We start from the raw sequence: 18,722 nt of genomic DNA, 5'->3' as shown, positions 1-18,722 counted from the left end.
TGGGGCTGTTTCTGGTTGCATCTTTCCTTCCTGAAAGTATTTCCAGCCCTTTGGGGTCCCTGCTCTCTGCAGAGGAGCAGGAGTGGATCTGATCAAATAAGTCACATGTAGAAGGGATGAGGGCATGCGGTGCCCTCCGCAACAGCTGCATTTGAACATAGGTCATTTTTTTCATTAAAAAAAATGAAAAGTTGTAGACTTACAAAAAAAAAATCATGCAGAAAGCAGAGTTCCCGTGTAGCCACCCACCCAACACACACACACACACAGTTTTCTCCATTATTAACATTTTGCCTGAGTGCAGTACTTTTGTTGCAACTGATGAAACAATATCATAACTATGGTATTAACTATAGTCCATAGTTGACGTGAAGGTTCACTCATAAAAATATCTTTAAACCTCTTGATTTACTCCCCCTTTGTTTCCTCTTTCTCTGCAGAGGCTCGGGGCAAGCAATGTCATCTTGGGCAGGAGTTTCCCCAGCAGAGAGAAAGAGAAAGGGAGCATCTCCCTCCTCTGCACACGGATTCTAGAGAAGGAAGGAGAGCGCCCACTGCGCCGTCAGCTCCCCAGGGCAGGGCAGAAGAGAAAGGCGCATGTTTGGGAAGTGGCTTCCGGGGCAGAGGCCTTGGCCGTCTGGGCCGGCAACGCACAGTGGGCACCGCCGGCGCTCCGGGTGGGCTGTGCAGCGGTGCCCAGGGGCGGCAAGTCCAGGGCCACTTCTGCCGTGTCCCGGGGCGATGGGCCAGCAGCCGGACACTCGCGTGACCAGGACCACGTGAGTCAGAGTGGGGATGTGCCCAGGGGTGGGGCCCACCCACCAGGACTCCAGCAGTGGGTGCGGAGGCACCCCCGCGGCGGGGAGCAGACCCAGGCAACGACGCAACCGCCACCACGACCACGCCGCCACCCGCGCAGCCCACGCAGACGCAAAGCTCTTCCCTAAGGCCACACGGAGCCACGGCGAGCCCCCCTCCCTCCAGCCACCTGCCACCTCGGGGGCGGGGTCAGAGGGATCAGCAAAAGAAAGCGCCCCCCAAGGCGACCGCGGCTCTCAGCGGAGATGCTTTAGGGCAGCTCTGCACGAAGCTGGCTGTGGGCACGGCAGGGGGGCAGGTGGGCCCCAGGGACAGTGGTAGCTGCTGTCGGTGGCCTTGACCAGCCCCTCGACGCCCTTCCCCCAGCCGCCACCTGGGCTGCCGCTGCCGGCGCACAGCTGCGGCCTGCTCAGAGGCGCCCTCGCGACTGGAGCTGCCACACCTGGGGACACCTGGGAGCTCACAGGCCTCCCTGCCTGGGAGCAGGCGGTGACTCCTGATCCTGCCGTTCAAGGTCCCTCCTCCCCGCCTCAAGGTGGGGGATTCTCGGGGGCCCTCCTGCTCCGGGGCCCCCAGAGCTCCTTGCCCAGCTTGGCCTGCCTCCCCCCCCGCCCCCGTCTCCTCCCCACGTTCTCGGGTCCTCCCTGAACCCAGGCCCCGGAGGCCTGGCCTCAGGCCCTGCTTTTAGGGGACCCCGCCTGACACAGGAGGCTTTGTTAACTAGTCTCCCTTCCCGTGCCCCACTGGGGGGCGGTGCCTGAGGATAAAGCTGCGTTGCTTTCTTCACACATCTAAGTGTGGGGAGAGTGCACGGTGTCCACTCCACTACACAGTTCAGCGGCATCATAAGGCACATGTGGGTCCAAGGAAGGAATTCTAGGCCCCGGCGTCAGCCCCAGGAGAGACCATCTGGGGGCCTCTGGCCCCTCAGCACCCTTCTGGGCCTGCAAGGCTGACTGCGCGGTTGCTGGGCTGATTCTGACCCAAATCCCACGAGGGTTTGCTCCTGGGTCCTGCCAGACTCGGGTTGCCTGATTTAGGAAATAAAAATCCAAAACCCAGTTAAATTTGAATTTCTTTTTTTTTTTTAAGATTTATTTTATTTATTTCCCCCCCCCACACACACACACACACAGTTGTCTGCTCTGTGTCCATTCACTGTGTGTTCTTTCTGTGTCCGCTTGTATTCTTGTCAGCGGCACCGGGAATCTGTGTCTCTTTTTGTTGCGTCATCTTGCTGCATCAGCTCTCCATGCATGAGGCACCATTCCTGGGCAGGCTGCCCTTTTTTCATGTGGGGCAGCTCTCTTTGAAGGGTGCACTCCTTGCATATGGGGCTCCCCTACATGGGGGACCCCCCAGCATGGCACGGCACTCCTTGTGTGCATCAGCACTGTGCGTGGGCCAGCTCACCACACGGGCCAGGAGGCCCTGGGTTTAAACCCTGGACCTCCCAAGTGGTAGTCAGATGCCCTATCAGTTGAGCCAAATCCGCTTCCCAAATCTAAATTTCAATAAACCTTTTAGTGTAAGTATACTCCAACTATTTCACAGGACAAAGAATGATCCGTGGTTTGTCTGAAATTTAAATTTACCTGGGCACCCTGTACTTGACCTGCTGACCACCGTATCCCAGGGCACTGGGCTCAGGAAAAAGCCCCGGGATCTGCCCAACGCCCCAGCCCTGGGCTGCCAGGTGAGCTGCAGGGATTTGGAAATTCCTCCCGTCGGGAGTTCGCTTCCCGCCTGGCTTCTTTCAGACCAGCCGCGTCCTCCTCCCTGGCTGGAAGGGGTAAAAACCACAGACTCCTGGAGCTCGAAGGGAAACAGCGTAATACACGGCCAGGGAGGTAACTGCGGGAGGACAGCATGTCGCTCGGAGGCGCGCGCTGGTTTGGACGTCCTCGTGTGCCTGCTCATCTGGAAAGAACGTCTGGTGCCGGCCAGGGCTCGGAACAGAAGAAGGACTGTGGGCCAAGCGCGAGCAACTAAACCAGGTCACGCTGGCCAGGAAGGGGGCTCGTGTTTGTCGAGCACCTACTGTGCAGCTCCCTCTGTGGCTTTTTATTTATTTATATTTTTTAAAGATTTGTTTTTATTTCTCTCCCCTTTCCCCCCACCCCCCCACCATTGTTTGCTCTCTTGTGACCATTCGCTGTGTGTTCTTCTGTGTCCGCTTGCACCCTCGGCAGCACCGGGAATCTGTCTCTTTTTTGTTGCGTCATCTTGCTGTGTCAGCTCTCCGTGTGTGCGGCGCCACTCCTGGGTGGGCTGCGCTTTTCACGCAGGGCAACACTCCTTGAGGGGCGCACTCCTTGCGGGGATACCCCTGCGTGGCAGGGCACTCCTTGCGTGCGACAGCACTGCACGTGGGCCAGCTCACCACACAGGCCAGGAGGCCCAGAGTTCGAATCCTGGACCTCCCATATGGTAGGTGGATGCTCTATCAGTTGAGCCACATCTGCTTCCCTCTGTGGCCTTTATTCTGTACTAAGTCCTTGACATTCGTTTGTTCAGCAGCTCTGAAGAACTGCTCCTATTTGTACAGATGAGGAAACTGAGGCCCAGAGAGGGACATATCTCATAAAAGGAAGTGATGAGAGGTAAGCTTCGATCCGTGTGGCTCCAAAGTCCATGCTCATTCCTCTCCTGGATAAGAATCCGAGCTATAACTGCAACTTTAGCAGCCGCTGCCCTGCCCATATCCCCTCAGCACTGCTGCTGCTACGAGCACCTGAGACTCTCTGCTCTGGAGTAGGCTGGGCCGGGCATCCTCAGGATGAGTCCCCAGCTGACGGCACATGGGTAGGTGATAAATACCCAGATCCCACACCACTAAGCAGGTGCAATTCTGAGCCACATTCCACATCATCTCCCACACGTCCCCAGTGGGACTGAGCCTCAGTTGCCCATAGCGGTAACCTGCTCATTAGCACAGTTACTGGCTGCTTTCCCTTCTTTGTCTCACTTCCCCATGCCTCTACTTGCATGGCCTGGGATCTCTTCCCAAACCACTTTTTGCTCTTAAATTAGAGGCTCAGGGTCGACGTATGGGAAACCCAATCTAAAAGAGCAGCTAATGCTTATCCAGGCTTACCAGGGCACTAGGCCAAGCTGTTTATGCATAGTGTCTCATTTAATCTGCCCATTAATATGACAAGGTCAGTTCTATTATTATCCCCATTTTTTAGATGAAGATGCATTAGCTGACCCCATGGCAGAGCCAGGCCTTAACCCCAAGTGTGCCTCAGATTCAGATCTGTGGTCAATCCTCGAGTCATTAAGAAAGACAGCCAGTTTTAATCTCAGTTGATCTAAGTCTTGGTAGAACACCCTGTGTTTCCTCTAGAACATGAGAGCGTGGGAGGCTTGGAAGGAGCATTTTAAGGCCATTTCTCACCTGCCTCCCTGGAGGCTACCATGTGACAAATTCTTATCATTTCCCAGGTTCTGCAAAGACATGTAAGGGCTTCTGCCTTGAAACCCAACGCCCACTCCCTCATGCCGCCACTCTTTCCTCCTTTGCCCCCATTTCCCTCACTCCACCCCCATTTTGGTACAGCTACACAATATAAAACTGCTTCTGCTTGGCTGCAGTAGGAAATTGGCTCCTCACAGAGCTCCCTACCATCCATTGTGATGGTTAGGCTAATGTGTCAACTAGGGCAAGCAATGATGCCTATTGTTTGGTCAAGCAAACATTGGGCTAATTGTAATTCAAGGGCATTTCATGGACTTTAACCATCAGTGATGTAACCAGTAGATGGCTGGTTACATCTACAATCAACTAAGGAGATTGTCATCAGCAATGAGTGACATCTCATCCAGTCATTTGAAGACAATATCAGGGGAAGTGATTTCAGCATTCAGGGAGAGAATTCCCATCTTTAAGTCAGACAACCAGCATCTCCTGGGAACTCATCAAGGACCTTCATCGAGCCCCTGGGTTGCAGCCTGCCCTGCAGAATTTGGACTTGGGCATCCCCACTGTCTCAAGAGAGAATTTTTATAAAATCTCATACTATTTACAGATAGCGCCTGTCAGCTCTGTTTCCCTGGAGAACCCTGACTAGTATACCCATGTTGTGTTACCATCTGTCCCCTTTATTTTGTGTTGTCTGGTGGGGTAAGGGAAATGGGGAGTTAGCATCTTTGCTCATCTTGTGATTGCTGTCTCTACAAGTGACTGCCTGAATCGAAGGAAAGGAGGGAGGGAAAGAAAGAAGACTTCCACTGGATTTCTGGGCAATGGTTTTCTCTCCTTGTAGGCGCTGGACTGAAGTCCTCCACTTGGGTGCAAATATGAACTGGGGCTGTTGGCTTGCCAGGGGACAGCAAGGTGTCACTGTCCAATTGAGTGGCATTTTATTCATCCCACTCATAAAGTATTTAAGACCCATATGCACTGTCCTTCTGCTTGTTCTTTGCCAGACATAATGCCCAGCCCAAGACTCAACAACTTCTTCCTTCTGCACTTACATTGCTTGGGTCCTGCCTTGCCCAGCCAGTCCTCAGCACAGCAGTTCTCGTGCTCTTTAACCACCAAGGCAGGTCAGTGCCTCCCGTTCCACGTGTCTCAAGCCATGAAAGGATGAGTAAGTGTATTCTGTACCATTCAGTTCAGAAATCGCCTCTAAGTGACTCGTCAGATCTTTCCAAATGCAAGGCCCTACTTGAGACCCTTTAGGAAAATCATTAGCCCTCCTGGCTCCATCTTCAGAAAAGCAGCTTCAAGCAAGGGAGAACAAGTTCTTCTAGCTTTCTGATTTGTCTCCATCCAAAGCTGGTTCTCAAGGCCATAAAGAAAGGATTTCCCAAAGATTGCCATTGTTGTCATGTAATGCATTCTCATCTGAGCCGATAATAGGCTATTTGTGTTGCTAATAGGTCTCTGGCAGAGAGGCTAAGAAGGAGTTAAAGTGGTTTCGGATACCTTTGGAGGTTTTTGGCAGGACTTTTGGTGTTTTGTAGCCATCAAAAGATTAGCCTGGGGCCGCGGACTTGGCCCAGTGGATAGGGCATCCGTCTACCACATGGGAGGTCCGCGGTTCAAACCCCGGGCCTCCTTGACCCGTGTGGAGCTGGCCATGCGCAGTGCTGATGCACGCAAGGAGTGCCGTGCCACACAGGGGTGTCCCCCGCGTAGGGGAGCCCCACGCGCAAGGAGTGCGCTCCGTAAGGAGAGCCGCCCAGCGCGAAAAAAAGTGCAGCCTGCCCAGGAATGGCGCCGCACACACAGAGAGCTGATGCGACAAGACGACTCAACAAAAAGCAACAGATTCCCGTGCCGCTGACAACAACAGAAGCAGACAAAGACGACGGTGGGGGGAGAAAGGGAGAGAAATAAATAAATAAATAAATAAATAAATAAATAAATAAATAAATAAATCTTAAAAAAAAAAGATGAGCCTGCCCATTTGTAAACAGGTCCTTGGACACAGAACATAATCATATTCTTTAGTGGGAGAGAATCTGTTTTCCTGGCCTGGATACACCTGGTGGTCTACTCCTGCTAAGGATTGTCAGGGAAGAATTTAAGCTGGAAAGGATCTTACTTTCAATGACCTTTTTGAGTCTGGCACCCATGGAGCATCTATTAAAAGATTAGATCAGGCTTCCAAACTTGAAAGCCAGAGGGGTCAGACAAGTTAAGAAAATGAATCAGGGAGGAAAAATAGGGCAAGGTCAATGAAATGCGAGAGCCATCGGGCCTCTGTTGGCCTAGGGCAAGCTGGGGCTCCACACGTCATTAAAAGGGGATCGCCCCTCTCAAGTGTAGCCAGGAATGTGGGTTCCCAGTGGCAGGCTCTTGGTTGTGTTGTTTGTTTGTTTTTTTTCAAGAGAAGCCAAACATTTACATTTTTATGTGCAAATCCCCAATTTTTAAATATTAAAAATATTTAAACGCTATGTGGACCCAATAAATCAAACCCATACCATCGGTTTGTATCTCTTGCTGTAGACCCTCCTTCCAGAAAAATGCCACTTGCACATATAAATAAAATTTGACATCAAATTTCAGGAGGGTCCTGGGCTGGGGACCCCAGATTCAGGACTTCTGCTCTCAAACTTCAGCTCTTCTGGAACCTTCATCATGGGCTGAGTGGTTCTCATTTTCCACCTTGGATGTGGTTCCCATGACCCATTGTTTTGAATCTCCCCACCAGAATATCTACAAACAGGAAACCACCATTCTCGCCTGCACTTCCATCTTCCCCCTCAGGGGCCAGCTCCACTCCCAGCACCTTTCCCGAAAGCCTCACCTCGATTTTCACCTCCAAAGCTCCCCCGGTGAAGGCTTGATTTCTAGCGCATGCCAGCCTGGCTGAAAATGCCAAGGCGGCCCAGACTCCTCCCTCTGGGTGGAAGGGAGCCGAGAGGAGGGGCCTTGGAACTTATGGAGGGTCCACAGCTCACCGGGCCTCTGACGGCCAGCACAGACGCAGGGGGCTCTTCAGCCAAAGGAGAACGTCAGCACCAGAAGTGACTTGGAAGTTGTTCCAGGCACGTTCCAGGACGCTGGGCCAGGGCCTGCTCATGGATGGTACTTATGAGGCTGTGCAGTCAGGAAGGTTAGGGACGACGGGTTAGGCCGAGCCACCAGCTCTCTTACTGCACAGGACTTCTCAGAGCCTCAAATGTGCCGTAGCGCACTGTGAATCCCCAAGAGTGGAAGAAGATTGGGGGGGGGCGCTAATTTTCTGTTGAACACACTTTGGAAAATTAACCTAACTCTGGCTTACCCATTTTATCAACAAAGTAACCAAGGCCTAGACAGAAATTGACTTGGGGGAAGCGGTTGTGGCTCAACTCTTAGAGCATCCACCTACCATATGGAGGGTCCAGGATTCAAACCCAGGACCTCCTGACCCGTGTGGAGCTGGCCCAGGTGCAGTGCTGCTGCACACAAGGAGTGCTGTGCCATGCAGGGGTGTCCTCCTATGCTCAAGGAGTGCGCCATGCAAGGAGAGCTGCCCTGTGCAAAAAAAGCACAGCCCATCCAGGAGCGGCGCCACACACACAGAGAGCTGATGCAGCAAGAAGACACAACAAAAAAAGCAACAGCTTCCCGATACCGCATGACAAGAATGCAAGCAGACACAGAAGAGCACACAGCGAATGAACACAGAGAGCAGACAATGCAGGGTGGGGAGAGAAATTAAAAAAAAAAAAAAGAGAAAGTGACTTGGGCAGGGTCACACAACGGCTAAGTCCCAGGCTAACCCCTACCCTCTGTGACAGGCCCCTGTCTCCCAGACACTGGTGGTTTTCCTTCCATCTGCAGGGAGTCGGCCCGGCCTCCTGGCAGTCGTCCTCGGCCTGCGGCCCCCCCTAGCTTCCAGAGCCCTGTCCCCCGGGGGAGCCTGGAGTGCCCGACCCCTGCCCTGAACTTCCTCCACCCTGCCGAGGGCCGGAAAGGAACTACTAAAGGGAGCAGAACGGGATTTAGGGAACCGTGCCCACCCCCCAGCGCGGAGCCAGCCCTGGAGACGTGGAAGAGGCTTGAGGCCTGGCCAAGTGCGGAAGGGCCAGGGCTTGTCAAGACGCTGAGCGTGCCAGGCAGGGAGGGCCTGGAAGGCAAAGAGCACTGCCGGAGCCAAGCACCCACTTTCCGTCCAGACGGGTTCCGCGTCAGCGCTGTGCAGTGCTGATGTGGGCAGAAGAGTTCTAACGACACCCCCACTGAGGGCCTACCTCGTCACGCGTGCTCGCTCAGCGCCACTCCACGGCCCCGTGCGGCCAGCATCATGATTGGCATTTTATAAAGCAAAGTGCCCGTTGGCGGCTCGGCTGAACACACAGGTATTAGCTGAACAGGAAGGATCCCAGCTCCGGCTCATCTCCTGGCCGGTTATACCCTCTGGAGCGGGGCATTCAGCTCCCAAAGCCTCCGCTATTTGCTCATCTGTCAAATGGGACTACACTGAGTTCCTGCCCCACGGTCTCCTTCAAGTGTGGTTTGTGCTCCTGGAGTCTTGGCCTCTCCTGGCATGCTTGTTAGGAACGCAGAGTCTCAGGCCCCACCCCAGACTTTCCCAATCAGAATCTGCATTTTAACAGGATTCCCAGGCGACCCACGTGCATATCCAAGTTTGAGAAGCAGCTCTGCAGGGTAATGGCGCGTGGCCGCCATCGATGCCCCTCTCTCCCTATCTGTGTGAGCTGTTCCTCCCAACGAGAGGGGCCGTAGCTCCCTCCCACTTTATCTGGCCTGGCCTTGCCACTGACTTTGACCAATAGACCAATAGAATATGGTAGCCTGGGTCCAGCCCTTGCATGGCTGGCACCTTCTCGAAGCCACTGCCACATAAAAAGCCCTGAGGCCTCCTTGCTGTCGGGAAGCCCCGGCTGGCCATGTGGAGGTGCCCGGGAGGACTTCCGTGTTGCCTGATGAGGTGCTTTGGAGCTGTGTGTCCCCCAGAGAAGCGTACATGATCCATTCCTGTGGGTGTGACTTCAGGTACGGTGTGGCCCACCTCAGTGAGGAGGGGTCTTAATCCCATCCCTGGAGTCCTATAGGAGAGAGAGAGAGCCAGGAAGCCAGAAGCTGAAGGTCATATGAACCTGGAAGAGAAGAGAGAGGCCAGGAGAGGCCGCCATGTGCTTTGCCAGGTGACAGAGGAGCCCAGGACCAAGCATTGCCTGCAGCCGGCCCCAGAAGGCCAGTCTTCAGGAAGAAAGCATCACCTTGATGACACCTTGACTTTGAACTTTCTCTTAGACTCAACACTATGAGCCTAAAAACTATAAGCGAACCCATTGCGTGGTGTTCTCTTGAGCAACCAAGGAAACTGAAGGGCTGGGTATGTGATGAGGCCTTTCTGGTCCCTCTTCTCCGGCCCAGCCACCAGGTGAACGCAGCCGATGGGCAGCTGTTTTAGTTTTCAAAATGCTATGGCTTTTTACTCCTCTGTAATAAAGGGCTCCAGTAAGAGGATTAAGACCTACCCTGGGTCAAGCTCTACTGAAGTGATCTAATCAAAAGGAAGGCCCCTTAACTGAATCTAATCGAAAGGCCCCATCTGCACTAGGTTTACATGCACAGGAATGGATTAGCTTTAAGGACAGGCTCTTCTGGGGTCCACCCAGCTCCAAACTAATACAGGGACCCTGACCATTGTCACCTGGAACTGAATCCCACCCAAATTCCTGACACACAGAATCATGAGACTTAATAAATCATTGCTGTTTTAAGCCTCTAAGTTTCAGGGCTAGTTTGTTACACAGCAAAAGGTAACTCATGCAGTGACTGTCTTTACTCCTCACTAAAAAGCAGAGATGTGGCCATGGGCAATCTGCAGGGCGCTCCCTCTCTGGACATTGTGCTGAGCATGTTCCATACAATAAGTGCTGTTCCACATGCCACACAGCCTTCCAGGCACAGGGATGAAGTGAGCCAGGTAGACCACGCTCTGCTCTCATGGAGCTGATGTTCTGGTCAGGGGAGGAGGCAATAGACAAGAAAACCACAAGAAAGATCTTTTCAGGGAGATAAAGAGCAGTGTGGAATGGGGATGGGACAATATTAGATATAATAGGGTAGGTCTCTCTGAGCGGATGCACTTGACCTGAGACCTGAATGTTGAACAGGAACAAACTACAAAATGATCAGAGGAAAAGGTGGCCCCCGTAGAAGGAATAGCTTGTGCAAAGGCCCTGAGAAAGGAACATACTTGGCTTGTTTAAGGACGAGCAGAAAGTCTGAGAGGCCGAGGGTGAGAAAAGGAGCAAGAAGGGGGTGAGAAAAGTCAGAAGGGGCAAGACCTGAGCTGTCCAGTTCCGCAGCCATGAGCCATGCATGCCTACTTAAATCTAAAACCAATTAAAATGAAGCAAAAGCTAAATTTCAGTTCCTCGGTCGCAGTAGCCCATTTCAAGTGCTCGATAGCCGCTTGTGGCTTGTGGCTGCTGTATTAGCCAGCACAGATATAGAATGTTTGCATCAGCATGGAAAGTTCTATAGGCCAGGGCTGGTTAAAGAACAAAATCAGAAATTAGCCAGGATTGGAGTTGGAGGTCAGGCTAGGTGCTCTTGGACTTGGCACTTTATTAAACCTCTGGAGCCCCCTTCTCTCTGGGGTTTAATGAGGCTCTTCCAGCCCCAAAGCAGGTCCAAATTACCCAAAGAGAGATGCCGCATCCACAAAGAGTTGAACCCGGGTCTTAACTGAGAAAGCACTTTCAAGGACTCCTCCATGGGAACTGGCAGCAAAGAGGCTTGTTTAACTGACTCTTTTGCAACCTCATTTAGGCTGCCAATTTGGGGCTCCCTGATGTGAAAAAAGAACCCAGCATGGCTACTATTTCAGGGCAACGCGCAGAAGAGAAATTGCTACAATTAGCCGGAGCTGATTTCGATTAGCATATTTTCTTCCTTGGCGCATAACATCTGTTGGTGTGGAAACAGGCGCTCCGTCTTGTCCTGTCAGAGCGGGAAGCGGAGACCAGCATCAGCCAGGACAAACGTCTAGAGGGGCTGGAAATAGCCGCTGTGCAATGGGGAAGTCTCTGGCAATTTGTTTCCAGACAAGGCCGCGGAAAAATAATGCTTCCCCGTGCCAGCCAGGAGGCAGCAGATGAAGATGCGTGTCCTCCGCGGAGTTAGCGGGCCCTGCCGTGTGCGATAGCCCCACAAATTCCCTGATCTCCTGGGCAATCTACCGAATCGTCCTCAACTCAGAAACAGGGATGGTCAGGCCCACCTGTCAGGGCAAGGGCAGATTCCAGGAACTCTGTGAACACACCTGGCATACAGTAGGTGCTCAGTAAATGTTGGCTGGGTCATAATCTTGATATGAAAGAGTCTTAGGAGAGGAAGCATGATGAGCGCAAAGAACATTAGCGTTTGGGCCCAGTCCCCATCCTGACTCTGCATTCATTCATTTTTTCATTCATTCATTGAACAATTATTTATTCCATGAATTGAAGCTGGGGCCTTGAATGACGCCCTCACCCAGCCCGGACTTCTGTTTCCTACCTGGGCAGTTTCCTTCCAGCTTTTGCATCCTAACGCAAAGCTCACGGCCGCCCTGGAAGGCCTGGCCCATTTGGCCTCCAGGGTAGAGTGTTAGCAAGGTAGCAGGCTCCTACGATCCTGGAGTTGGAAAGGGCCTTGAAGGCCTTTTGGTCCAGCTCCCAACTGCGCTGCAAGAATTCTGTCTCCAGCCCTGCTGAGAGGGGCACCTGGCTCGTCTGGCTGCTTCCAACGACACACTCACTGCCTTGCAAAGCAGCCATCCACTTTCACAGCACTCTAACGGCGGGGGCGCTGGTCTGTTTGTGGAGTGTAGACAGACTAGATTAGTGCCCTCTTTAAATGTGGCGCCAGCCCAGAACACAGTTCTGCATTGCCCAAGGTGTAAAATGAGCTCAAGCTAATTTGTTCGCAGAGCTGTGGTATGTATTAGTCAGTCCAAGGGGTGCTGATGCAAAGTACCAGAAATGGGTTGGCTTTTAGAAAGGGTATTTATTAGGGGTGGAAGCTCACAGTTACAAGGCCCTAAAGAGTCCATCTCAAGGCTGCTTTCTCACCAAGATGCCAGCCTGGTCTCTCGGGCCTTCTCAGCTGCTCAGCTGCTCTGTTCTCTTCGACTGGAAACTATCAGGCAAATGGCTCATCTCTCTTCCCAGGGCTTTAGCTGTTGGCGCTTTCTCCTTCCTGTCACATGGCAGGACCGAAATGGCCAAGTTCTCTCCTCTTCTGTGTGCCTTCTTGAGTGAGTGTCCATTTATATCAGCTCACCGACAGGGTGGGGACTCAACCAGAGTCATGCCCTCCTGACGTGGTCAACTCAAAAGCCCTAAATTGATTTAATCAAGTAAATTTAAAACCTTTGAATTTAATACAATTAAAGGGTATCACGCCCAGAGGAAAAGACCAGTTTAAAAACAATCTCCCGTGTTTGGCATTCATAAATCATCTCAAACTGCCACAGGGTAATCGTATTGGTCACTGGTCTGGTTGGTGACACATGCTTAATCAGTGCTTGTTCCTTCCCTCCTCTCCAAAGGAGAAGACTGGAGGCCCCTCTAGCTCTGCTCCTAATCTCCTTTGATTTCAGCAGGACCTAAGACGGAGTGAAACTTTTCTCAGCAGGTTTGGTGACCCCTGGCATCTTGGACTCTCGAGTGTGAAGTGAGGTCAGTTTCAGCCCAACACGTTCTTCATTCATATAAGACAAGGAGGACTTGCAAGACTGCAGGGTAAAAGATTTCTCTGACCACCTGGTTTCGTTTCCTAGGCTGCTCGAGTAAATACCACGAGATGGCTTAGCTTAAGCAATGAGTCGTTATTCGCTCAAGGTTTTGAGGTCAGGAAAATGTCCAAATCAAGGCAGCGTCAAGGCGTTGCTTTCTCGCATCTGGCGTTCTGGGGCTGGCTGCTGGCAGTGCTCGGTTCCCCTGGCCCATGGCAAGGCACATGGCAGTGTCTCCCGTCTCCTTCTCTTCCAGGTTCTACTGCTGTAGCTTCTCGCTCCCTGTGGCTTTCTCCCTATTTGGCTGAATTTCATTTTCTTATAAAGGACCCCAGGAAGGGAATTAAGACCCATCCTGATTGAGGTGAGCCACACCGTCCTACTTACCATGTTCTACACCCACAGGAATGGATTACAGTTAAGGACATGTTTTTCTGGGGTACACACAGCTTCAAAGCACCATATCAGTCACTACCCTTTCTGCCTCTCACAGTCAAGAAAAGCCAGAAACCTCCTCAAAATCATGGGGTCCCCCAGCAAAGCAACAACTGTGGGTGAGGAGGTGAGCTGCTGCTGTACAGACATTCTGGTACTTGCAAGTAGCAAGTGGCCCATCTGGACACCTGGGGCTGATGGACAGACTTGGGAGAGCTTGAGGAGGATGTGGCAGGGAGGCTGGCTCTGCCTCCTGGTGTCCCCCCTACTGGTTTCCTTGGCCCTCAAGCCTCCCTTGACCCACTGCTGGTGGTCCCTCTGGGCGGAGCCAGCACACTCTCAGAGATTTGGCTTCGGTCTCCGCCCCCTCCCCACCATGTTCTGCAACGTTGGCTCCCTTCCCAGGGTCCTAATCTATCTGATCCATTCCTGCAATAATCCCAAAGCTCTCTCACTGCAAAGGTATCCCAGAATGGAAGGAAGAACGCCGGTGTTCATGGTGGCATTGTCCACTATTGTCAAAGGTGGAAGCCACCCAAGTGCCCATCAACAGAAGAATGGCTAAACCAAATGTGGGACAGCCATTCCATGATTCAGTCATAAAAGGAATGAAGCTCTGGCACCTGCTATAGCGTGGATGAACCTCGAAGACATCATGTCATGTGAAATAAGGCAGACACTAAAGACGGATAGTGTATGATCTGATTATATGAGATACCTAGAAGCAAATTTCAGAGAAACCTACAGTAGATTACAGGTTACAGGTGCTGGGGTGTGGTGGAGGGGACGACTTATTGTTTAATGGGTGCTGGACTTCTGTTTGACATGATGAAAAAGTTGGAGAAATGGATGTTGGTAGTGGCAGCACATTATTACAAATGGAATTAACACCAGTGAGTTGTATACTTGAAAACGGTGAAAATAGGAAATTTTGAGTGGTATTCATGTGTTACTACAATAAAAAGTTAAAAAAAAAAAAAAAAAGGAGGGGAGGCGGGTGGGGAAAGATTGGATGCACTGAAGAATCACGGGGAATTGGATTGAAAAGCAGCCAAAGTATTGGTGTGGAGAAAGTGGCCATGATGGCTGCTGGGGGTAGGGAGTGGGAGGAAGAGATGTGATGTGGGGGCATTTTCGGGGCTTGGAGTTGTCCTGGGTGGTGCTGCAGGGACAGTTACCTGACATTGTATGTCCTCCCATGGCCCACTGGGTGGACTGTGGGAGAGTGTGGGCTATGATGTGGACCATTGACCATGAGGTGCAGCGGTGCTCAGAGATGTATTCACCAAGTGCAATGAATGTCTCATGATGATGGAGGAGGTTGTTGTTATGGGGGGAGGAGTGGGGGGAGGGGGCTGGGGGGGATATGGGGACCTCATATTTTTTTAATGTAACATTAAAAAAATAAATAAAGACGAAAGAAAAGCAGCCAAAGAGAGAAGGCAACGTGGATGGAAAGGAAGGGCCAGCGTGCGCGTTTTGGAAGGGGAGGTGGTTTTGGCATCCCTCTCACTAGAGCCAAAGCCACCTCTGCCCCTCCTGCTGGGACGACGTGTCACTCGGCCAGTGGCTGCCTGTGACTCCAGTCCATTTGCTGTGTGAGAGCCGACCTCTCTGCCCCTGGGGCTGTTATCAAGCGCTCCATCGACCTTTGCCCAGGGAGCTGGGGCAGGTGGCAAGCAAGCCCGGGTGGCGATTAGATTACGGCTTCCTGCAGATGTTTACCCTGCAGGCCAAGGCTCAAGGGACGGGCGGGACGCCCGGGCCGCGGCCCAGCGCTGCGTTTGTCCTGCACGCCCCTGACCGGCGATCCCGCCCATCTGATCCTGGTGTGAGGACGAGACCCCAGAGCTGGGCCCGCATCTCCTTCCGAGGGTAAGGTCTGAGAACTCACCAGGGATGTGCGACAGCTCGGCGCCGCGCGCGACAGTACGTGACAGCTCGGTGCAGCAGGCGCGTCTGTCTGCTCGCCTGGATCTGCAACTGGAGGCCACTCCAGGAGGTGAAGCACATATCCTGGGACCCGTGGGGCCCATCAGGCCTGAGACACTGCAGGGCCTCCATTGTGATGTCACTTGCCCGGGGCAGGTCCTGCCAGAAGGGGTCTGGGGACAGGAGAGGGCAAGGAGTGCCCCTACTGAAAAAATGAACACGCCTGGGGGGAGCCCTCTGCCAGCACAGCTGGAGAAGCAGTCCTTGTCTGACCTAATAGAGAACATGGCGTGAGGCCACGCGGTGCCCTTCGCTGGCGCCGTGCCCGCCCCTGCCTCGGCCCGGCACGACTCAATCGAACCAAGTCCACCTTTTATGGAAGTTCCCCCCAAACGGACCTACTCGGGTACACTCACCTCCTAGCTATTTCCTTTGCATATTTTCTATGACTGATTTAAAATTCCAAGGCAGCTGCTTCTTCAACCTGTTATACCCCTGACTCTACCCCTACTGCCCGCCTGGTGTGTCCTCAGAGAAAGCAAAAGAATTCAAATATTAGCTCAGGAAAAGAAACTGGAATATAAATGGTAACCCTCGCCCCCTTAGTTAAATCCAACAAAGAGGTCTTTTGGTTTATCTTCCATTGTATGTATGCCTGGGCTACCTTCCATTGGAGGTAAGTGATGATTAGGTGCAATTTACATTTCATAATTTTAAAAAGCAGTTTTTAGAGGGTCCATCCCAATTGTCTTCTGGCGCCTGGGGTTAGAGGTGGGGAACATTCTAACCAAGGAGCAATTGGCTTCCCCTTGGCTGTTGGGTTGCTCTACACTTCAGATTCTAAAACAGTGATTCTCAAATTTAGGGTACATTGGAATCACTTGGAGGGCGTGTTACACTACAGAGTTCAGACCCCACCTCCCAAAGTTGCTGACTCAATAGGTGTGGGACAAGGCCCAAGATTTTGTATTTCTAAGCATTTCCTGGGTGCTGTTGAGGCTGCTGGCCCAGGGACCACTACAAGAAGCATTGACCTAACATGCCAGGGGCACCGGGCTCCTGGGCTTAAACCAGTGCAGCCAGCGGATGGCAGTGTGCAGGAGCTGCTGGCCAGCCAACACGAGCTCAGCTTTGGGGATCGAAGCTGGCGGAACCCTTGGGCTTCCCTGACGATCTCTCTTTGCCAGCACTGAGCCAAGCGCTGGGGAACACAGCTGGTACTGCCAGTGTCTGCCCGCCCCTCCTTGGCTGTGCCACTTCCATGCAGAGGTGGGCTGCCTTCCACCTGCCGGCACAGTGCCTTTGCTCGAGGGCTTTCTCCAGCTGCTGGAGCCCACGCTGCTCCCTGCAAGCCTCGCAGGAGTGGCCTCCATCAATGATTTAGGGGTTGGTGGATAAACACCCCAGCTCCCGACCTCCTCGGGTGGGGTAATGCAGAGGTGTCCCACACCATCTCCCAGAGGTCCCCTGCAGAGCTGACTGGCATGACAACACACCCCGTAAAGCTGCCCTCCCTTGTCCATCTCATGCCCTCACCCCCACCGGTGTTTCCTGGGGTCTACCCACACCCCCAAATAAACTACTTGCATTGATTCTCTGTTTCAGAGTCTGCTTCTAGGGAAACCCAAACAAGATGACTAAGGAATGGTTTTTGTCCTTGCTAGACCCACATTTAGAGGGGAAAGATAGATAGATAGATAGATAGATATATGGACGGGCTTAACAAAATGAAAAGTTTCTTGGAATCACTGGTAAGGGTGAGGTCTCAGGGTGGACAGAAGTGTTCCACTGGTTGCCCTTGGGGTCTTATCAAGGTCGTCCTGCCAGCTGGGCAAAAGTCCCCGCAATCCAGCAGAGGGCCTTTGCTTCCACACACGGGTAAGTACAGACACTGGTTTGCTACGCAGCTTCCTCCTCTTTCCCACCTCTCTGAACAATTCCTCCCGCAATGGGAATATGGAAGCACACATGGAGTCACAGAGAATGTGGCTCTTGTTTGCTCCTTGGGGGACTCGGGGATGCTCAGAGAGGGGTTGGCAGGGTCTCTGGTGGCCTTTCTGTGGCTATGCCCAGCCTCACCTACGGCAGGTTCACTTCTGTTCTTCCGTGATCTTGGCGGTGGGTTGTCCCTACCTGTCTCCATCATTGTCATCCCCATCATCAGCCCCTGAAAGTCCCGCAAACAAAGCTACACTCCAAAAGAAAACCCTGCATGATCAAATCTTGTCCTCAACTCGAGTTCCCAACCATGTTCCAATCAGACTCGCCATGTACCGAAATTCTGGAACTGTCACAAAATTGGCCCCATCGCTGCTTTTGGCAGGTCATTCTTAGGGGACAAGTCATCCTAGTCTCTTCTTTCCCACTTTTCAATTTGGTTAGGGGAAGAATGAATCTTGAATAGCTGCATTAGGAAAGCGGATTTGGCTCCATGGATAAGGCGTCCACCTACCACATGGGAGGTCCGCAGTTCACACCCCGGGCCTCCTTGACCCGTGTGGTGAGCTGGCCCATGTGCAGTGCTGATGCGCCAAGAAGCGCTGTGCCACACAGGGGTGTTCCCTGCATAGGGGAGTGCACCCCATAAGGAGAGCACACACAAGGAGTGCACCCCATAAGGAGAGCCGCCCAGCACGAAAGAAAGTGCAGCCTGCCCAGGAGTGGCACCGCACACACGGAGAGTTGACACAGCAAGATGACACAACAAAAAAGAGATGCAGTTTCCCAGTGTCCCCGGACAATGCAAGCAGACACAGAAGAACACACAGTGAATGGACATAGAGAGCAGACAACTGGGGGGGGGGGCCAGGGAGAGAAATAAATAAAAAATAAATCTTAAAAAATAATAGCATTAGCCTCTTCAGCCGTACTCAGCCCTCAAAACGTAATTAGCACGATGCAGTCGTTAGCTCTGCCTCCTGATGAAAGACTAATCTTCGTGAAAGGGGCCTCGGGGAGTGCAGGATGGAGCGAGGAGGTGGAGCCACTCTTGCTCAGAAGAGTGGCAGTATCAGTGCCGCATGTTACACTCCCAGGTTTAAAGCCACAAAAAATGCCATTGGCCTGGCCACTTTCGTTTTCATGATTCATTTATAGGAAATAACCTAAAACATGGGGGGAAATACAGGCACTAAGGTGTTCATTTCAGTGTCATTTATAATTGCGGAAAATTGGAGATAATTTAAGTATCTAATAGAGGAATGATTAAATATGTTGTAGAGAATTCTCCTGATGGAATGTTAGAAGCCATTAATACAAGGGTTATGGGGCAGCATAGAGGAATATGCATATTAAGTGCAAATTTAAAAAAGATACAAAGAATTACAGCTCTGAAGAAAC

General features: G+C 52.2%; 1 protein-coding gene across 2 annotated transcripts in view; it reads right to left on the bottom strand.

Annotated features, from left to right (window-relative positions):
* Positions 1-15,601, bottom strand: part of BANF2 (BANF family member 2) — a 37,850-nt gene extending 22,249 nt beyond the window's left edge. Inside the window, exon 1 of one of the 2 annotated variants that reach the window (XM_004472391.4) lies at positions 15,346-15,601. The gene's annotated coding sequence lies outside the window, so the exon portion shown is untranslated. Of the gene's footprint in view, positions 1-8,514; positions 8,605-15,345 lie in introns of those variants that run through there. The other variant, XM_071211563.1, reaches the window with a different exon arrangement.
* Between the last annotated feature and the right edge of the window lie 3,121 nt (positions 15,602-18,722).

The sequence above is a fragment of the Dasypus novemcinctus genome, chromosome 24 (assembly GCF_030445035.2).
Source record: "Dasypus novemcinctus isolate mDasNov1 chromosome 24, mDasNov1.1.hap2, whole genome shotgun sequence".
NCBI classification, from domain to species: Eukaryota; Metazoa; Chordata; class Mammalia; order Cingulata; family Dasypodidae; genus Dasypus; species Dasypus novemcinctus.
Note: the sequence above shows the minus strand (reverse complement) of the source record. Positions and strands in the feature narration are given on the sequence as shown.